General features: G+C 35.6%; 1 protein-coding gene across 9 annotated transcripts in view; it reads right to left on the bottom strand.

The window, feature by feature from the left end:
• Nlgn1 (neuroligin 1) overlaps positions 1–20,777 on the bottom strand; it is a 926,408-nt gene that overhangs the window by 839,993 nt on the left and 65,638 nt on the right. For 8 of the 9 annotated variants that reach the window (XM_040754612.1, XM_040754615.1, XM_040754618.1 and 5 more), the window contains exon 2: positions 916–1,015. The exons of the other annotated variant lie outside the window; for it this stretch is intronic. The gene's annotated coding sequence lies outside the window, so the exon portion shown is untranslated. The remainder of the gene's footprint in view (positions 1–915; positions 1,016–20,777) is intronic. 9 annotated transcript variants of the gene reach the window in all.

Below are 20,777 nucleotides of genomic sequence, written 5' to 3'. Positions count from 1 at the left end.
AAGTCCTTTTGACTTTGAACAAATAAATCTTTCTAATTTTGATCATCAAAAGAAAAAACTACAAAAGAAAATTTGACAAATTTTATGTACTGAAAAGCAAAACCTACCTATCATGCACCAATGAGCAAAGGAACCTTTAGACTAATTCTCCAGAACAAAGAATAAGTAAGTAAAAAGTAACAACTTTGGGCTTCAACATCTGTTCTCTGAAATATACTTTTGGGATGACAAGGCTGCTCAGATTAAAGTGCTTCCCTTGAAGGCTTAAAGACCTGAATTCTATTTCTAGAATCGAGTTTGGTTTTCATAAACTCTAGCTGTACGGTTACACATATAATCCAGGAGCCTGGGTACCACAGACAGGCAGTTTCCTAGGACCCACTTGGTAAGTCCCAGTCCCTTAAGAGACTGTCTCAAAGATAAGGAAAAATCACTCAAACAATGAATTCTACCTTAGCCTCCTTAGGCTATAGATGGAAGGACAGACCACTATGAGAAAGCTGAGAGTGTGAGTAAAAATATCTCCAGGGAAGACCAAACCAACATTTTACACAGTATCAAGTGGCCATAAAATTATTCAGACTGAGCAGATTGTATTTGTGTACTCACATTTATGTGTGTGTATGTTTGTGTGTGTGTATATGTTTGTGTGTGTATAACATAACATGTATCTCTCTCTCTCTCATACACACACACCCCACCACCACCACCACCACCACTACCACCACCACCAATCCCAACAGTAACAACAATTATAAAAGAGAGATCATGAAGTTGAAAGAGAGCAAGGATGGAGCGGTATGCTGGAGGGTTTGTTGGGAAGAAGTTGAAGGAAGAATGATGTAATTATTTTTCTTATAACCTCCAAACTTTTTTAAATTTAAAAGAAATGTAATAATGAAAGATGATACTCACAAAAGAGAACAAACTCCATGGTTTCAATGCCTTGAAAGTTCATAATTCTAGGAAATGAATCCAGGAAGTGTAGCAGAAGACCTCGTCAATGGGTGATTTGCTGTATGGATCACAAAGGAAATTAGGAGATTAATTTGATATTCAGATGCTCTTGGATGTTTATAATACCCTGCTTTGTTGCTTGTGACATATGAATTAATAAAGTTAAATTTTCCCAACATACTCGGAAAAGAATACTTCCCTGATGTGTGTGTGTGAACTAAGTCCTACCATTAATATAAAACAATGTTAAATGATGAACAATTCCTCCTTACAACTAAAGAAAACTATTGTCGCATATTTATTCCATGTTTTACTAGAGGCCTGTGGATGGCAGTAAGGTGACACAAAATATGAATATGTAGAGAAATAGATAAATGAAAGGTGACTGATAGAGTTAGGGATATAAAAGATACATAATGTCATACATATAAAACAAATAATAATAATAGCTAAATCTATGCAATAGATGGAAAATTGATAGATTATATATAGACAGATGAGGAGAGGTAGTTGATAGATGGATGACAGATAATTATAGACATACAGATAATAGTAAAGGAAGAACATTGAATACATATATAATTTAAGAATCATCAAAAAGTTTCTTGGACAGAACTTAAAAAGCAATTCAAAGGAAAAAATGATATTTCATACCTCATTAAATAAAATTCCTACTTACTAAAATGTACCATGAAGAAAATGAATAGGAAAGCAGCAAACTGAGAAACTTTCAGTGAGGTAGAACACTGTAATTGTAGAAGCTGGTAACTGAGATACAGGAACTTATTATTGCCTTCTTCCAGCATTCATAAACATTTAGAAATTATCAAGAAAAGATTAAAAGTACAAAATTAATCACCAAAGAAATAATCTGCATTTTTTCAAATAAATCACAGGTACTACATGTGCTTAAATGTCCTATTACAACTTTCTAGCTGGTTACTGCCAGCATTCTTCCAAACCACTGATATAGTTTTGGTCAGAGTTCTCAACTGAATGATCACGGGATGTTGTATAATATATTTAGCTTCTTTGTGCCTCAATTTCATCTTTGTAATCTATGAGTAGTGGGGTAGTAGTTCCATGTGTTATTGTTAGCATAAAATGAACTTACACATTTTAAGTGCTTGGAATTTTGTCTAGCACATGGTAAACATTAAGAAAATCCTTAGCTATTATACTATTATTGCAAATGTTATACATACTAACTTGTGTATAACAGTCACTCTAAATATATTTTCATAAGGCAAGCATGAGTAACAGTTTGGGGAAAACTAATCCTCAATTTTATTAGCAGTTGACATTGATGAACACAACGTGCAGTTTTTCATGCAGCTTTTGTCTATTAGACATTAAAATGAAACTGTTTTATATTCCTTGTATCAGGGAGCATGTGCAAATGAATCTCATCATTACTTTGGCCAAATAAGGAACACTTGCAGAAGTCTCAGACAAGTGACAGCAGCTGTGTGACCTGGGGCTTGGTTTTGAACATTGCTGAGCTTCAGTTTCTTCATTTGGAAAATGAGACTGATAACCCACCATAGGCCTGTATTTAGGAACAAAAGAAATTTACTATGTAAAACTTCAATACAAAGTACAGCATGTCATAAAAACTCAATAACTGAAGTCCCAATATTATACATCTCAAGAAATATTTACTATTGTATGCTTCAAGATTCATTGAAAATCACCCATAACTGCAGGGTAAGTTTTAGAAAATGCTTTGTTCTAGGAGGATATCTAGGGATATAATTATGCTTGTCATGTCAAACTATTGATATATATTTCAAACAGATTTTTTAAGTTGGGACAGGACTTTATGAATGTTAGGCTAGACTTGATCTCATTATATGTTTGAAGACAAACTTGAATTTCTGACATTCCTGCCTTCTTCTCTAGAGGGCTAGGATTACAAGTGCATGCTGCCACACCTGGTTTCATATTCTAAGTTTTAAGCCTAAATCTGGTTAGTATAATTTATATGTGCCATCACATCTTTAATAATCCAATACATACTATTTAATCATGGGCTATACATTTTTCTTTTGATAGTCTTCCAATCCAATCTACATTTCTATTGCCCTCCCAATTCAGTATACTTGCATGATGCAAAGTATCTTGATTTAGTGTTTTATTCAAAATCTTCTACCAATTACATTTCTTTTTTAAATTATGATTTATTATAATCTAACCTCTTTCTAATTTATTTAAATTTAATACAAACATAAACAATACATAAGCATGCTTATTTAAACTTGCCATAGAATATCCAAATACATACAGGAAATTCTAAGATAGCTAATGCTTTCATTTATGACTTTCATCTTTCTGCTTTTCAGTTTTGCTTGATTGACTGCTAAGAAGTACATATCTATCCACAATGCTGTGCATGTAACAATTACCATGCCTAGCACTCTAATCATAAGTGAATTATTTGCCATATCTAAGCAGGTTAACATTAAATGCTTAGGCTCATTAAATGATTATGTGTGGCAGCTCTACCTTACGCAGAGGTGCTGCAGCAGATGCAGAAAGACCCATCCCGAACAGTCAAAGAAGCTAACATTTCTTGACACCTATCATATGACAGGCAGGGCAGTGAACACTTCTCATGCATTTTCCTCCTTAAATACTTCTATCAGGTTCATGATATGAATATTATTATCTCTGCCACTTTATGTAATTTGGAAAAATTGCATTAAGATCACACAGTAAAGTCAGATATATGTACAAAGCCCATCAGCCTTGCCTCTACTCTCATCCTTGCTCTACTTCCCCATGAGGAGGAACTTCATAGACAAACTCATGATTGATAAGGACTAAGGCAACAGGTGATTAAAGAACAGTTACCCTTTGGTAGTATAATAAACAGGGTCTGGTCACTAGTGCTACATACAGCAATTACTGATATATTTATTACGACTTTATACCTGGATTCAAAAGGTTTTTCTCCAGAGAGCTTGAGAGGGGATTTGGGAAATTAGATGAGAGTCTTTGAAACACACGACCTATCAGAGCACTTGACTATGGAATGCTCTAAAAATACAGATGTGAAAATCCAGATTCAAGGGTGAAGGGAATGAAGCTGAGTAAAACTACAGTGCATACAGAGAGTATGAGCAAAAAGGAAAGCCAGAAGAAGAAAAAAGACTTAAGATGCAGGCAGAAAAGGAACACGGAGAAAGGATTTAAAAGGATACAAAGTTAGCCAGACACTTAAAATTAAAGTAGAGTGTGGGGTGGGGTTAGTGAAATGAAAGTCAGTGTCCAAAGATTTAACAAGAATATGAAAGTATCCATAAACCTTTACAATCTTTTGAGGGCCAGAGGAGGAGCTCCAAAGAAAAGTGAAGAAATTATGAGGGGTACAGTCTTTAAAAACAATGATCAGGCCAGGCGGTGGTGGTGCACACCTTAATGCCAGCACTCCGGAGGCTTAAGCAGGTGGATCTCCTTAAGTTTGAGGCCAGCCTGGTTTACATGGCAAGTGCCAGGATAGGCTCAAAAGCTACAAAGAGAAACTCTGTCTTGAAAAAATAAACAAAACAACAACAACAACAAAAAATCAGGACAAAAGAAAAACCAGAAAAAGATGACTTTTGCATAACATTTAGATGATACCTCATTCATCACTAACAAGACACACCACAAGACAATGAAAATATATTGAATTGCTCTGAGAGACATGGTGGTTATCCTAAAAAGCCACACTCAATTCATCAGAATGTAAAACAGAAATATTTTCAGATAGATACAAGAAAAAGTGCAGCACACACTCACAGAAAGAAAAGAATTAAAGAACTGCACTTCTGGAAGAGAAAATTTAATTTAGGAAGAATCTCCAAAGAATAAATAATGAATACAAAAGAAATGTAAAATATATTGTGCACAGCTAAAAACTCTTTGGTGGTTAACACACACACATGCACACACGTTAGGAATTCACGATTCACTAAGGTGTAGTTAGAAATGAGTTGAGACAAAAATCCTAAAAAATTGAACCAAGTGTGCACAAAATACTAAAATGCATAGAATTTAAAGAAAAATCATAATCACTGACTTACGCTGCCATAACAGATGTTACTATTGTTTAATGTTGTTATTGTTTCAACAAGAATGAAAAATTTGAAAGGACTTTAATACTAAAAATAGAAATAGAATCTATAATGAGCAAAGCAAAACAAAGAAAATGTCATTGGTGAAATGGAGGCTGGAAAAAATGAACACTGAAAAAAATAAATAAAAAAGCTAGAGCTATTTTGCACATTTGAAATTTACAGGAAGAGGTAAAATATCAGGAACCTGAGAAATACATATTAAAATCACAAGTCCAAAACCAGAAAACCTTAAAATGTATTTTAAATAGATGCATGATGTTTAAGACAGAACTAAAGTATTTAATAACAAATCTTTAGCAATAAAATAAAAAAATGCAATCAGAAGTGAGTCTGTAGTTTTTCAGGTTTCAGAAGAAGTATTTTATGGCAAAAAGAAATACTAGAAGAGTTGAGGGAGAAACACAGGTGAGGAATGTTTGTGTAGCATCAGTAACACAAAGAGTTTTAATCCCAGCACCAAACTAAAAATAAATACAGAAAAATTGTTATGAAATTGGGAAATTTTATGATAATGAAAACAATACTACACTAAGTAGATTTTATAATTTATTTGTGTGCTCCTTAAAATATTGGTACAAGAAAAGTCAGTAGAGGCATAAAGGAAATCCACAAAAAGAAAAATTGATTTTGAAAAAAATTAACCCAGGAATCTCGACATTTGAGGCATAAAAATAATAGCTAATTGATATATACAAAACTCCATGCACTGTAATTAGTGGATTATTAGAATGTAAAATACACATGGAAAGTCTATGAGCGGACAACAGAGGAAGCCTTGGAAAATATTAAAGATTAGTATTATATAGAACCCACCTCTCAACAGCAGTAAATCAAAACAACAAAATAGTAATTCACAAATTCTCATTTAATAGTTTGAAAAGTTGTATCTTCTTGAATTATTCATAATTTAAATAAACTAATAGAATTTAATAAAATTATGAATGATCATTAGAAAATTATATGACTTATGAGATACTTCTACAACTGTACTTAGAAGAATGTTGGTGAATTTAAATGTATTTATCAAAAAATAATACATGTTACAGTATGGATGTTCCTTTAAATAAAACCTGAAAATATATCTAGCATATGACTCCATTTAATCACTCCTGGGCTCCAAAGGATTTCAACTAAGCATACCAAGATACTTGTCAATTAGGTTATATCTAATAGTTAAAATATAGAACCAACCCAGGTATTCAGCAACCTACAAATAAATGACGAAAATGTGGTACATATGCATGATGGGATTGTATTTTAGCCACAAAGAAACATGAAGTTATGCCTTTGCAGGAAAATAGAAGCAATTAGAGATGATGCTATCAAGTCTCAGAAAGGCAGATACCCTATGTCTTCTTATTTGTGGTTCCTAGATCTTGTATAAATATGTACACAGGACATGAAAGTCTTTAGGGGAATAAAAGGTGCTGATAGAAGCAGAGCAGAATGAGGAAACAGAGGGTAGAAAGATATGGGAAGACGTGCCCAACATGAAATAAATATATCTTTGTATAAATATTTTACGTTGAAAAGAAAATAAAACAGGCTAAATTAGTGATTCAAATTCCTACATAGAGTGTTAGAATTTTTACAAAGGAATACTAATTTAAAATCATTCATAGAAAGGAAGGCTTATTTACATATAAATTTAATACATGTTAGTTTCAATATACAGAATAAACCAGGCAGTAGTTGACTATTGGATTAAAAAACTGAGAAAAACAAAACTCAACAACTGAAAAGAACTGCTGTGTTCAGGAATAGGGGGCTGGCAGCCAGGGGGTGGAAGAGAAAATAATAAAGAACAATTAGAAATATGCTCTTGCCTCCCTCCCTCCCATCATTTCCCTGAACTGAGCAGTGCCTGCTCTGGGGCTGAAGAAACTCAGAGCTCTGCTTCAGCTATCTACAAAAACAAATCAATGTGGGACAGACTCCTGCACATATAGAAACACAAGAGGACAGAAAGGAAAACAAGCTTTAGAAATTCTTCTCCAGATTTTCTTCCTTCCAAATGTTTAGTCTAATAATTAATGACCTGAGTTTCTGTGTGCTGTAAATTCTATTATTGTCTAAGTTTAATCATTTAGGAGTACAATTCTGAACAAAATTCTAATGTTTTAATGCACTGAGTAGCTTTATTTCTTATTGAAACTACATTTCTTTTTAAATTATCTTTTATTTTTAGATAATAAAAGTTGCACCATTTCCTCCTTCCTTTCCCTCCCTTTATATCTTCTTACATCTCCTTGCCCTTTCAAATTCACAGGTCATTTTTTCATTAGTTGTGGTTAAATTTGTATGTGTAGATATATAATGTTTCATGAAAATGTTCTCCTGGAATTAAAATGCAAGCAAAATTTTAAAAAGTATATGCAAAAATCTAAAAGAGCAAGAAGTAAAAAATACAGCAACCTAGATGTCCCTCAACCGAAGAGTGGATAGAGAAAATGTGGTACATCTACACAATGGAGTACTATTCAGCAGAAAAAAAATAATGGAATCATGAGATTCTCAGGCAAATGGATGACACTAGAAGAAACCATCCTGAGTGAGGTAACCCAGTCACAAAAAGAGAAACATGGCATATACTCTCTCATATATGGATTTTAGACATAGATCGGGGGAGTGCCAGCCTACAATCCTATGGCCAGAGAGTCTGGGGAACAGAAACTTCATTTAGTGGCTGATCGAAGAAGAGGCAGACTCCCTTGGTTAAGTACTGAGCTGAACTCAAGAAAGCCAGTAACAGAGAGGGAGGACTGATGATCAAAGAGATTAAGACTGGGCTGGTTTAACCCCCAGTAACAGCTGACCCGACAAAGGTTAACTCTTGAATCCCAGGCATCAGCCTGGGAATCCAGCATGGGACTGATCAAGACCCCATGAATCTGGGTGTCAGTGAGGAGGCCTAGGTAATCTATTGAGCCTTGGGCAGCAGATCAGTACCCATCCCAAGTATACACACGGATTTTGGACTCCCATAGAACAATGTGAGGGGCACTCTCACCCTGAACTCTTGGGGAAGGGTCTAGGCCCTGCCCTATATGAAATGACAGACTATGGACACCCCCATGGAGGGCCTCACCCTCCCTGGGGGAATGAGGGGATAACGGGGGGGGGGGGTTGGGGGAGAGCATGGGAAGAGGGGAGGGAAAGGTAGAGGGACCTGGAACTGACTTGTGAAGCAACCTTGTTTCTTATTTATATTTAAACTGGAAAAGAAAAAAAAAAGAAACTGGAAAAAAGAAAAAAATACATACAACAGGTAACATATTATTAACATCTAAGAGAAATCAGTAGCTTCACAAAAATAGCAGACAATGCGCAAATAACAATTCATCTGTGGGTTTGGGAAATGTGAGAAGCAGTGGACAGGGAGCTGCCAGTGAAGACAGTGCTACAGCATTCGCATACTCGCATCACAAAAAAGCCAAGTGTTGCCATGGGATCCCTTTACACTCTGTGAAGGAGTGTCACTGCGCTTGGTTTAATAAAGAGCTAAATGGCCAGTAGCTAGGCAGGATTTGGGAAGCAAAGAGAACGCTGGGAAAATGATGGGAGAAGCCAGACACACCTGAGTCAGACACATAAAACAGTTCAGAGGTAACATCCTCATGGTAGAACACACGTTAAAAAAAGTTCTAAGAACTAGTTAGGAACAAGCCTAACCTTTCATAATTAGAAAAAAGTCTCTATGTCATTATTTGGAAGCTGGCTGGTGGGACAGAGAAAGACTGGATACAAAGGTATCTTTGATTTCCAATGGACAATCAAACCACATCCACTGAATTGAAAAGTTATATGTAAAATTCAAACCCTAAAACTTTTTACCAACGATACTTGTTTGACCATGGGGAAAGATTCAGACAGGTTTTGAATTTTCACTTTTTTTATATACTTGTTACACAAAACAAGAAAGCCAATCCATAAAGACAACAGTGAAAATGAAGAATCTTAAAATGCTAAAAACAAATTGCATGTGTTTTAGTACATTAACTATAAATGTGAACAAGGGCCACTTCCTTACACAACATGTTATGCATAAATCATCTCCAATTACCTGCCTTCATTCTCACATCTCCCCTACCAGCAGCATCCTTCCCAGTGCCAGGAACCTTCTGCTCTTCTCATTTTTGTTTGAGGTTACACATATTAGAGAGAATGTGCAAGGCTTCAGTTCCAGCCATCTTTCAGAAAATGGTAGAACTCCCTTATTTTTGGCTTAATTGTGCCACTTGTTATTTATCCCCTCAGACCCATGCCACCAAGTTGAGTCTACAACATGGCCATTGTGACTAGTGTCCCGGTAAAGAAACACAGATTCTGAATGCTGCAACTACTCTCTGTTGAGACACATTCCAGAATGAGAAAATAAATAGTTAAGAGGGTCATAGAATAAATAGTTAAATGTTCAGTTTTTTGAAAAAAATGTTACCCATTTCCATAGTGTCTAGACTCACGGGCATTATCTCTGAACTGTATCAGAACTGGCTTTTCTTCATATGCTTACCAGCATGTGTCACTTTCTGGTTTAGCACTCTAACTGGGGTTAGAGGGAATGTCACTGCAGGTTTAATTCCTAATTCCATTTAGCTAATGACATTGAGTACTTTCACATACTCATGGGCTGTTTTTCTATTCATATCTATTCAGATCATTTGACTATTTATATTGGAGCAAATGGTTTTGTTGTTGTTTCTTTTTTGCTAAGATTTTTGGTACTTTACATAGTTCTGATATTAACCCTTTATCAGATAAGTAGCTAGCACACTTCTCCCAGTGATGCCGGATAGCCCTCAGTTCTGTTTCATTTGTGGTGCTTTTTAGTTTGGTATGGTGTCTTAGCAAATTTTTGCTATAGATTTAAACAAAATTTTTATATAACACACAAGCAAAATTACAAAACCCTCCACAGAATGAACGAACATATGTTCAGGGTATGCTACACTCAAAAGTTAACCAAAATATTTATAGATGGGTCCTCCAACAAATCAATAAGAACATACTAAATAGAGAGTGGAAAGAAAACAAAAAACAATTAAATTGAGATGCTCAATGCCAGTGTTGTCACAAAAGGTAAAAATAGGGCTGCAGAGATGCCTGCTGCCATGCCAAGCAGTCTGAGTTCAATTCCTGAGACCCACAATGGAAAGAACCAGCTCTTGCAAGCTGTCTCTTGACCTCCACACGTGTGTTATGGCATGCACAGATAGCTTACCCACCAACACATTAAAATTTAAAATGTTCTTTAAAAAATTTCAGTGCTAAAAATTGAAAGTTGGGGTAGATGAAGAGAAATGGTCATGAATTATTCATTCTAGTATTAAGTAGTCCACAGTGGACACTATCGAGGGAAACTGAAAACAGGCATACCTGTCCATCTATACAGCTTAAATGGAGTTAATGGGCCACAAAAGGTTTCAGAAACAAACACGGAGGTCTCAGGTTGTACCTGAGTTGGCAGAGTGCTTGCTTAGCAGGCACTGAGCATTCTAGTTCTATCATCCATGCTGTATAAGCCTAGCACAGTGCTGTATAGCTGCAAACATAGGACTTAGGAGGTGGAGGCAGGGGGATAGGAAGTCCAATGTTTTTCTCAGCTATAGAGCAAGTACAAAGCTAGGCTGGTCTTCAGCAGGTCTTGTCTCAAAAGACTAAAAAATGTTAACTACAACTCTCATTTGAAAATTTTTAGTTATTACTTTTGTCTGTATATTTTATACTTTCTCACTTAAAAACAATAATTTCCCATTCACAAGTTGGGTTAAAGAGAGATGGGTAAATGCTTTAAGCTTTTAAAAATTAACTGTAGTTATTAAATGTATTTTGTTTTAATGGTAAGTGATCATCTTATTTGAAATTATGACTGTTAATATTACCTATAATTTTGTGTTAATCATAATATTCTATGCAGTTTGTGATAACAGTGTTGCACTGCTTTGGCTTTCATGAAAGTTCTTTTGGGTCCCAAAGGCTGGAAAGGTAATTTTCCTTATCTGGTGGAAAATATGACATTGCCGTTATGCACTGACATAGAAACTATAATCTCTTTAGATATATTTTATTAATTCTTTGATAATTTCATACATGCCTGCAATGTACTTTAATTATTCATCCTCACTGTATTTTACAATTTCTCAAAATTACATTTTGGAAGTGCAAAACAGAACTTTCAGAGACCATCATCAGGAAAGTGACATCAGAATGATGTAAACTCATTACCACTTTTATTTTCACCAGTGACCATGTCAAAGTGCAAGCTCCCTAAACCATGATCATCACACAAATACTGTAAGGTAGGAATTTCAAAGATACACAAACTAAAACAATAGCAACGATCTGCTTCTTCACTAAATTCTGCTACTCAAACTTACTATACAGTTGTAAATTCTGAGGCTTAATCCTATATGCGTAATAAGATACCAAATCAAATTTCCAAAATGTTTCCTCACCTTCTAATTCCTAATGGTCTAAGATTATGTTGACACAATAGTTTCTAAAAATAATTAAAGACATTGCTTCCCGTGTTCTTATAATATCATCAAATTAATGATTTCATTGGACTTCTTTTTCTCCCTAACTCTGGAATTCAGACTCTCTTCCACACTTACTTACCCAGCTGCAATCATATTTCTCCTCTACTGTACCTAAAATAACCTACAAGAGACATACTCAAGGACCAATACATCACATTAAAAATATCAAAACAAAGATTCAACCAAGTTTAATGGAAATCGCTGTGTGATATTTTGAGATATTTAATTCACTATAATTCACTCCAATTAGAAAATTTTGTTAGTGTGTTGAGGGCATGGCAATGGGGGTGGGTTGACGGCAATTTGAGAATGTTCAATTTAGAAGACATAGAAGAATGTGGAAATAGTCAATATGTTTATTTCTCAATGCCCTGTATTTCCAAACATATTTTAGAAAGAGTTTTCCTCATGTCTGATATAAAGAGAAATTCAGAAGTGTTGAGATTAATAGATAATTCATGAACGCACTAGAATATATACAGTCAGCTCTTACTGAATAGTGAGGAAGATGTTTCCATACATATAATCAAAATTTCAAAAATAGTACACAAAGTATCATTTAATCAGATTATATCACTGAAATATAATCAAATATTCTTAACTGGGAGATCAATGACAATTTAGAGGAAAGTGGAGAGGAATTTGAGGAGTAAATTATTTATGAGTAAATTAATAAAAAATATAAATAATAAAAACTCCAGCAATAAATAAAAGAAACAAAATCTACCAAGATATTGTTTCTTCTTGTTAATATCAAATAATTGAAACTGTGCACCTATTAAATGCAATTTTTCACATATCAAAGTGCCAAGACTGCTTAAATTAAAATATTCATGCTAATTAGTGTTTGATAAGATGAGTATTTTCACACTCTGTTGCTGAGAATATAAACTGGCACCATCATATTCCTGGAAAGCAATTTGGAAGTGTCCTTCAGAGAGTCTTAAAAACTCTTCACATGTTTTAAGTGAACAATTCAGCATTTAAGTGTGAGAATAATTTTTTCCAAGATTTATATCTTGACAATGATCATCACATTATGATTCACAATAAAAATGACTGGGAGACACACAATGCCAGAAACAGGAGACACTTACTCTATTAAGATAAATCTATTTGAAAATGTTGTATCTAAAATATTATTTGCAGAATATTTAGAATAATGCAGTCTTCATTTAATGTTATCTGAGAGAAGTATAAAAATTTATTAAAAATGTAATTCAAATTTTATATAATAAAATTTAACACAGCATCCTAATTGGAAAAGACGGAAGGAGATGGAGCAAAAAATAATCATTTTTTCAGTTCCACAGTGTATTTTATGTCCAATATTTAGTATCTTTTCCATTTTCTCTAAGATGTAAATCATCAGAAAAGTAGTGAATACTATAGTAAACCTTTCTTAGTTACAACATGCCATTACTAAATTTTGCCAACTCTACCAGCTGTGGAATTCTGAAGTCCTGTGTGAATAGCCACCCTAAATCAGCACATGTTTGTAGAGTAGTTAATCACTGATTTATAACAACATTGGCACATAAATTCTGGAATAATAACAAGTTTGTTTAAACTACAGCTTTCTGTGTCATGTGTGTGTGTGTATGTGTGTGCGTGTATGTGTGTGTGTAGATGTATACAGGTGTAATGTATGAAAATGTGCATGTAAGCACATACTTGGAAACTTGCAAAGGCCAGAGACCATCAGATGTCCTACTATATCACTGTCTGCCCAATTCTCCTCTGAGTTCCTAGGTCTAGGATAGTGGCCAGCAAACCTCAGCAATTGTTCCACTGTGATAGACACTTGAGAATGTTTGGCTTTTCACATGGGTATTGGGAATTTGAAAATTATTCAACACACTTGTTCAGCAAACTTTCTCATTTGCTAAGACAACTCCCTAGCCCCTCTCTTGATTCCACCATCTGAAATAGCAGAATACTACAAGCTAAATAATAATAGTATCCATCCATTTGTGTAAGCATTTAGTGAATTAATACACATTAATTATCCACAGGAAAGCCTGACATAAAAAATTTGTTATATTTTAAGAACTTTCACACACACACACACACACACAAGTGTATGTATTGTAATCATCAAACACTATTACATAATGGTCAGATGATCTTACTTTATTCTTTTAGGATAAACAAATCAACTGAATAGTCTACAGTTTGGCTGCAGTCTGGGTAATGTAAAGCAACTCTGGAGCTACTAAAAACAGGCAACGTTTGTCGCAGGAATGTAGATACAAAGGTAACTGATTAACTAATTGCGAAGAATAATTAAAAAGCAAGAACTGTCACCTAGCCTAATTATCTAGCAATTCCCCATTGATAAATTACAATTTTACTATTTTTACTACTAATTAAATCAGACAAAATCCTGTTGATATTCTTGAGTGTGGATAATGATATAATGAGATACAAAATGTAGCTGCTGCTGTAAATATATAAAGTATCTATCCAGACCCATAAGTGATATCTTAGCACCGTTCTTCTTTTTACACTTGTTATTGTTTTAATCTAAATTGGTAAGTGTATCAAGTAACACTAACATGACAAATTCATTGCTAATGTATTTGATTCTAGGGGAGGAAATCTGGTTTATTCGCATTCTTTATTCTCTATAAAAAGGCCTCAATTTAAACTGGAAAAATATTCTTCATCTTTTCTGCAGAGCATATCATGCATTTATCTCCTATGTCATTTTGGTGCTATTCTTTTGATTTTGAGTCTAAAATTAAGACCGTGCAATCATACTCAGGTGTGCAACATGTAGCAGTCTACAGGCATACCCCAGTACTTCTAAACCAATTCTGCTGTCATTCAACTATAATGAATGTTCTACAAATTACTGTCTCTTTGTGTCACTGGATTTGCTTCTTATTCAGTCCTCTTTGGTGACAGTCAAGAATCACCAGTCTGCATCAATCCTTCTCACTTCAACTATTTAGCTTTCTAACTCATCCACACACAACAACATTTTTTTTCAAAAAAAGATAAATAACAAGATACCAATGCTTTCATCCCTTCAAACTTGGGTCTTCTCTCAGATTATACCAAGAATCCTTCTTTGGTTATCCCAGATGCCTCCTTGTGCACGGTGTCTCTATGGTCCTAACTGGACTGTCAATATGACTTTCCATCATCATCTTGCCTGTGATGCTGACATGGACACGTGACTAGAGAAGGCAATGCAGGGATATTCTTTAGACTGATACTGGAAGAAGAATCTCTTCTCTTAGACAAAAATGAGAGAAGAGTGGAATCTGGTCCCCTTCAGTAATTCCATCTCACATCACAATGTCTTTCATTTTGGGGATCTAGTTCTAAGGATCTCAGATCTAGACTTGAGTCATTCAACTACCACAGTTTAAAGGGAGATTAAAAAAACAACTCTTTTTTTTCCTTCTGAGTAGTACTTCATTGTGCAAATGTACTACATTTTCTCCATCCATTCTTCAGTTGAGGGTCATCCAAGTTGCTTCCAGGTTTTGACTATTACATATAATCTTGCTATGAACATAGTGGAACAGATGTCCTTGTTGTATGAATGTGCATGTTTTGGGTATATGTCTAAGAATGGGATTGTTGGATATTGAGGTAGACTGATTCCCACTTTCCTGAGGAACTGCCACACTGAGGTCCAAAGCGGCTATATGAGTTTTAACTTCTACCAGCAGTGGAGGAGTGTTCCCCTCTCTCCACATACTCTCCAGCAAAAAATTGTCATTGGTATTTTTTATTTTAAGACATTCAGACAGGTGTGAGATGGTAACTCAGAGTTGTTTTGGTTTGCATTTCCCTAATGATCACTTTCTTATGTGTCTTTCAGCCATTTTAGATTCCTTTATTGAGAATTCTCTATTTAGTTCTGTACCCCACTTTTTAATTGGATTATTTGGTATTTGGGAGACTAGGTTCTTGAATTCTTTTTAAATTTTGGAGATCAGTCGTCTGTTAGATGTGGAGTTGGTGAATATATTTCCCAATCCATGGGCTGCCATTTTGTCTTGTTGACTGTGTCCTTTACCTTAAAAAGCTTCTCAGTTCAGGTGGTCGCATTTATTAATTGTCAATTTCAGTGTCTGTGCTACTGGAATTATGTTCAGGAAGCAGTCTCCTGTACCAATTCTTTCAAGGGTACCATCTACCATCTCTTCTAAGAGTTTCAGTGTGGCTGGATTTATGTTGAGGCCTTTGATCCATTTGGACTTAAGGTTTTGTGCATGGCAATAGATATGGATCTATCTGCAATCCTCTACATGACCTCATCCTGTTATACCAGCATCCTTCCTTGAAGATGCTTCCTTTTTTACATTGTATAATTTTAGCTTCTTTGTCAAAAATCAGGTGTTCATAGGTGTGTGGGCTTTCAACTGGATTCCAAAGTTCTACCTGTATATTTTTGTTTAAATACTAACCTGTCTTTTGGACTGTAGCTCTACAATAGAGTTTGAGGTCATAAATGATGATGCCTTCCTTGATTGTACACGGTTGTTTTGGCTATCCTGGGTCTTTTGATTTCCATATAAAGTTGAGAATTTTTCTTGCAAGGTCTGTGAAGAATTGTGCTGGGATTTTGATGGGGATTGCATTGAATCTGTTGATTCCTTTTGGTAAGATTGCCATTTTTTGCTATGTTGATCCTACCTATGTAAGAGCATGAGATATCCTTTCATTTTCTGGTATCTTCTTTCTTTCTTTAAAGATTCAAAGTTCTTGTGATACAGGCCTTTCAGTTGTTTGGTTAATGTTATCCCAAGGTATTTTATGTTGTTTGTGGCAATTATAAAGGGTGATGCTTCTCTGATTTCTTTCGCAGCCCATCTTTCCTCAGTAGGGCTACTGATTTTTTTTTTGGTTTTTACGAGACAGGGTTTCTCTGTATTGTTTTGGAGGCTGTCGGTCCAGCCTGGCCTCGAACTCACAGAGATCTGCCTGCCTCTGCCTCCCGAGTGCTGGGATTAAAGGCGTGTGCCACCACTGCCTGGCGGGCTACTGATATTTTAAGTTAATTTTGTATCCTGCCACTTTGGAAGAACAGGTAGTATTCTTAATCACTGAGCCATCTCTCCAGCCCTGTTCTTTGAATTTCTATTAGAATTCTGCACTGAAGCCATCTGGCCCTGGCCGTTTTACTTGTTAGGGAGACTTTTGATGACTGTTTCTATTTCATTAGAGGTTATAGGTGTATTTAAACAGCTTGTATGTTCTTTATTTAATTTTGTTAAGTGATATCTATCCAGCATATTATCAGGCAAATGGATGGAACTAAAAGAAACCATCCTGAGTGAGGTAACCCAGTAACAACATGACAAACATGGTATGTATTCACTCATATATGGATGTTAGACATAGAGCAAAAGGTTACCAGCCTACAATTCACATTGCCAAAGAAGCTAAGAAACAAGGAGGATCCTAAGGGAGACATACATGGTCTCCCAGAGAAGGGAAAAGTGACAAGAATTCCTGAGCTAAGTGGGAGCATGTGGGAAGGGGAGAGGGAATTAGGAAAAAGAGAAGGGAGAAGAGGAGGACATGAGAGGGTAGGAAGATCAAATCAGGGTATGAATATAGGAGAGCAAGAAAAGAGATACCATAATAGAGGGAGACATTATAGATTTAAAGAGAAATCTGGAACTAGGGAAATGACCAGAGATCTACAAGGATGACTCCAACTCACAATCTAAGCAATAGTCGAGAAGATACCTTGAATGACCTGCTCCGATAAGGAGATTGATGACTACCTTATATGCCATCCTAGAGCCTTCATCCCAGTAGTTGATGGAAGCAGTAGACACCCACAGCAAAACACTGAGCTAATCTGGAATCAAGTTGCAGAGAGGGAGGACTGATGAGCAAAGGGGTCATGACCAGGCTGGAGAGACCCACAGAAACAACTGACCTGAATAAGGGGCAGCTTATGGACCCCAGACTGATAGCTGGGACACCAGCATAGAACTGTTCCAGACCCCCTAAATATGAATGTCAGTTTGAAGGTCTGGGCAATTTATGGGGCCTCTGGTAGTGGGTCAGTATTTATCCCTAGTACACGAATGGACTTTGGGACCCCATCCACATAGAGGGATAGTCTCTCAGTCTTGACACCCGGGGGAGGGTATAGGCCTGTTCCAAATGATGTGACAGACTTTGAAGACCCACCATGGAAGACCTCACCCTCCCTGGGGAGCAGAAGGGGTATGGAATAGTGGGTAGATGGGGGGCAGGCAAGGAAGGAGGGAGAGGGAACTAGGATTGAGATATAAAACAAGCTAGATTGTGATTTAAATTTTAAAAAGGGAAAAAACTAATTAATAAAAAGAAACCTCCATTTTTGCTTCTGGGATTTGGGTTTTAGAGTGTTCATTGTACATGAAGTTCATTATCCTTCAAGAATGTAACTCAGTGAGGGAGAGGGGAAAAGATAATGAGGTTCATGCTGTATTATATTCTTGCTTTCTTCTTTATTTTTGCTTAAGGCTGGACAGATGACCTCCTGAATTCTGGATCTTACTCATTCCACTTTCACAGTAGCCAAATCATCCTATTCATCGAAACTTCTTATCTGTTTGTGAAGCAGGTGACCAATGCCTGAAAACACAGACATTTTTATTTGCATGAAACAAAAAATCTTGCCAGCCCATCCTGTTCTATTTATCTCTTCCTCTGTGTGTTCCTTTTACAAGAGTGTAAAAAGAAGAGTTTGAACTCATTTCCTCCAGTTCCTCAGCTGGTTTCAGTTATAATTACTCTACTGAAATGCCTCATGCAGTCAAGCAGATAATGCTGTCTTTTCAAATGCGACATCTGCTTTCCATCTTTGCTTTACTTGCCCTATTTCTACCATGTGACACTGAGAATTAGGAGGTCCTCAAAACCTACTCGTCCACTGGCTTCATCTCTTTTATTCACTTTGGGATTTACTCTTGCACTATTCACTTTAAAACCTAACAGAAGCTTGTGAATATGCCTGTGTCTTAAATTCTATCAATACTTGTGGCTTCATTAATAACGTATATCATTTTCTGTGTCTTTAACTACCACCTAGAAGAAAATATAACATACTTATGTTACATTGTTGTGTTGACATTAATCACACCAACTTTTCCGTCTTTTGAAACTGGTCTTCTCTGTGTAGCTTAGTACACTAGGCTGACCTCAAACTCACATAGATCTGCCTGCCTCTGCTTCCTGAGTGCTGGGATTAAAGGAATGCACCACCAGTGCCTGGCTACACCAACTACTATTTATACATTGTTTGTAGAGATGATACCCACAACAGTAATCTAGCTTTCTTCCCTGAAATATATGTACTACCAACTTGTTGATGAATCTCACACCACTAACATTGTAGATTACTCAATGTGAATAAATAAATTCACAAGTCAGTCATTCTCTCCCACAACTTTCTTCCTCTTTCCTTACCTTAGACAAGATCACCACTATACTTTCAAATGTTTCCACAACTTGTTGATTCAACTAACACTGTAAATTCCTGTCTTTCTCCAACTCCTAGTCATGATTAGAGATCTATCCATTTGAGTTTTTCTGACATATCCAATACTTCTTCTCAATATTTGATAAAACACATTCACCCTCCATGGAGATGGCAGAATGAGGCTTCAGAATGGAACACCCATTGGCTTGGCACCCAGAGATTTTTCTCTTTTTAATCATGTGATCTCCCTTGTGTTATCCAGAAAACCACTCATTATACAGTTATCAAACTTCTCCAGATTATCTTATGTGCCCATGCTTCTACCCATCCTGCTTTTTCTTTCTAGAAAAAAAGACCCCTAATGTTAAGCAGGCTCACATACCATAAACTGAATTTTCAAGTACTATTTCAAATGAATACTGCATAGGCTTTAAGTATGCACATAGTTATATTTCCTAATTGTTCATTTTCTAATAGCTGTAACATGGAACCTACTCAAATATGTCTTCCAGGCAAATGTTAATAGCAAGAAAATAATTTTTATGTTCTTTGTTACAATTTTCTTGACTTTTTGATAATACCTCCCCAGAAGGCTATACTATTTCTAGACATAGACCCATCTCCAGAAGACAGAATTCCTGATCAGTCTGTGCTTTTCCCATCACATGTAAGTGACAGCTTGCTTCAGGGTTGAATTATGTCTTCTGGCCACAAGGGTTTTAGTTGTCTTCTTGGCATTCTCCTTAGGTAACTCTCTAGCTTAGCTCACTCTACTCTCAAGTAATCAATATTTATAAGACACTGGAGGCAGAGAACTGCAGTCATAAAATATCATAATATCATGTCAGTGGTACACATTTCTTAGCAAAGAAAATGGCTCCCATCCTTCCTTTTTACACCATTAGCAGGACTGAACACATCCCTCAAAGTCTAACTCTTGTCTCGCTAACAACTAGACCCAATTAACTGAGTTTCAGAAGCATGTAGCACTTGTCTTCTACAAACTGTCTCAGATGCAAGCATTAAAGTATTTATATCAATTGCCAAATATTCCATAATTATTATTAAAAATACATTGCTCAGTAAAAATAATAAATCACATGGCTGAGGGCTGATAACAGTAATTGCTAAGTGCTACAAAAATCTGTCATTCAATAACTAATGTCATAAGTAATTATTGAGCTTCTATCACGTATCAATTATCATTAAGATCTGGGGACTCATAAAGGACAAGATGAAGTATTTGCTCTCATGAAGGTTTGTTATAATAAGTAGTCAGATTTGTTAGCAAAAATTAGCACATAATACATGATGTTTTTACTTTTTCAAACTGACTTTAACTCCTACAGTTAGTTGCTTCTTTAGAAATGAAAATAATAATGAGTTTACACTACACATATTCTTGAAATGTAAGTGGGCTAATTAGTTAGAGGCTAAATAGTTCTATGTATGAACTGCCACAGTGTATATATGTTGATCCTAACGTATACCAGAGTAATCTCACATCAAGGAAGTCATTCCCAGTTCTTTTTCTCTTTTCATAAATAATTCTGAACACTTCTTTCAAATGCTACCTATTTCAGTGTGATCAATACTTACAAATGATAGTATATACGCATATATACAGGTATAACATTTTAAGAATGTGAACTAGAGAGTTGTTATTTTGGTCTGTTGCCAAACTGCAAGGAATAAGTGGCAATTTTCCAACGTGCA

The sequence above is a fragment of the Mesocricetus auratus genome, unplaced genomic scaffold, assembly GCF_017639785.1.
Source record: "Mesocricetus auratus isolate SY011 unplaced genomic scaffold, BCM_Maur_2.0 Super-Scaffold_100011, whole genome shotgun sequence".
Taxonomy (NCBI): Eukaryota; Metazoa; Chordata; class Mammalia; order Rodentia; family Cricetidae; genus Mesocricetus; species Mesocricetus auratus.
Note: the sequence above shows the minus strand (reverse complement) of the source record. Positions and strands in the feature narration are given on the sequence as shown.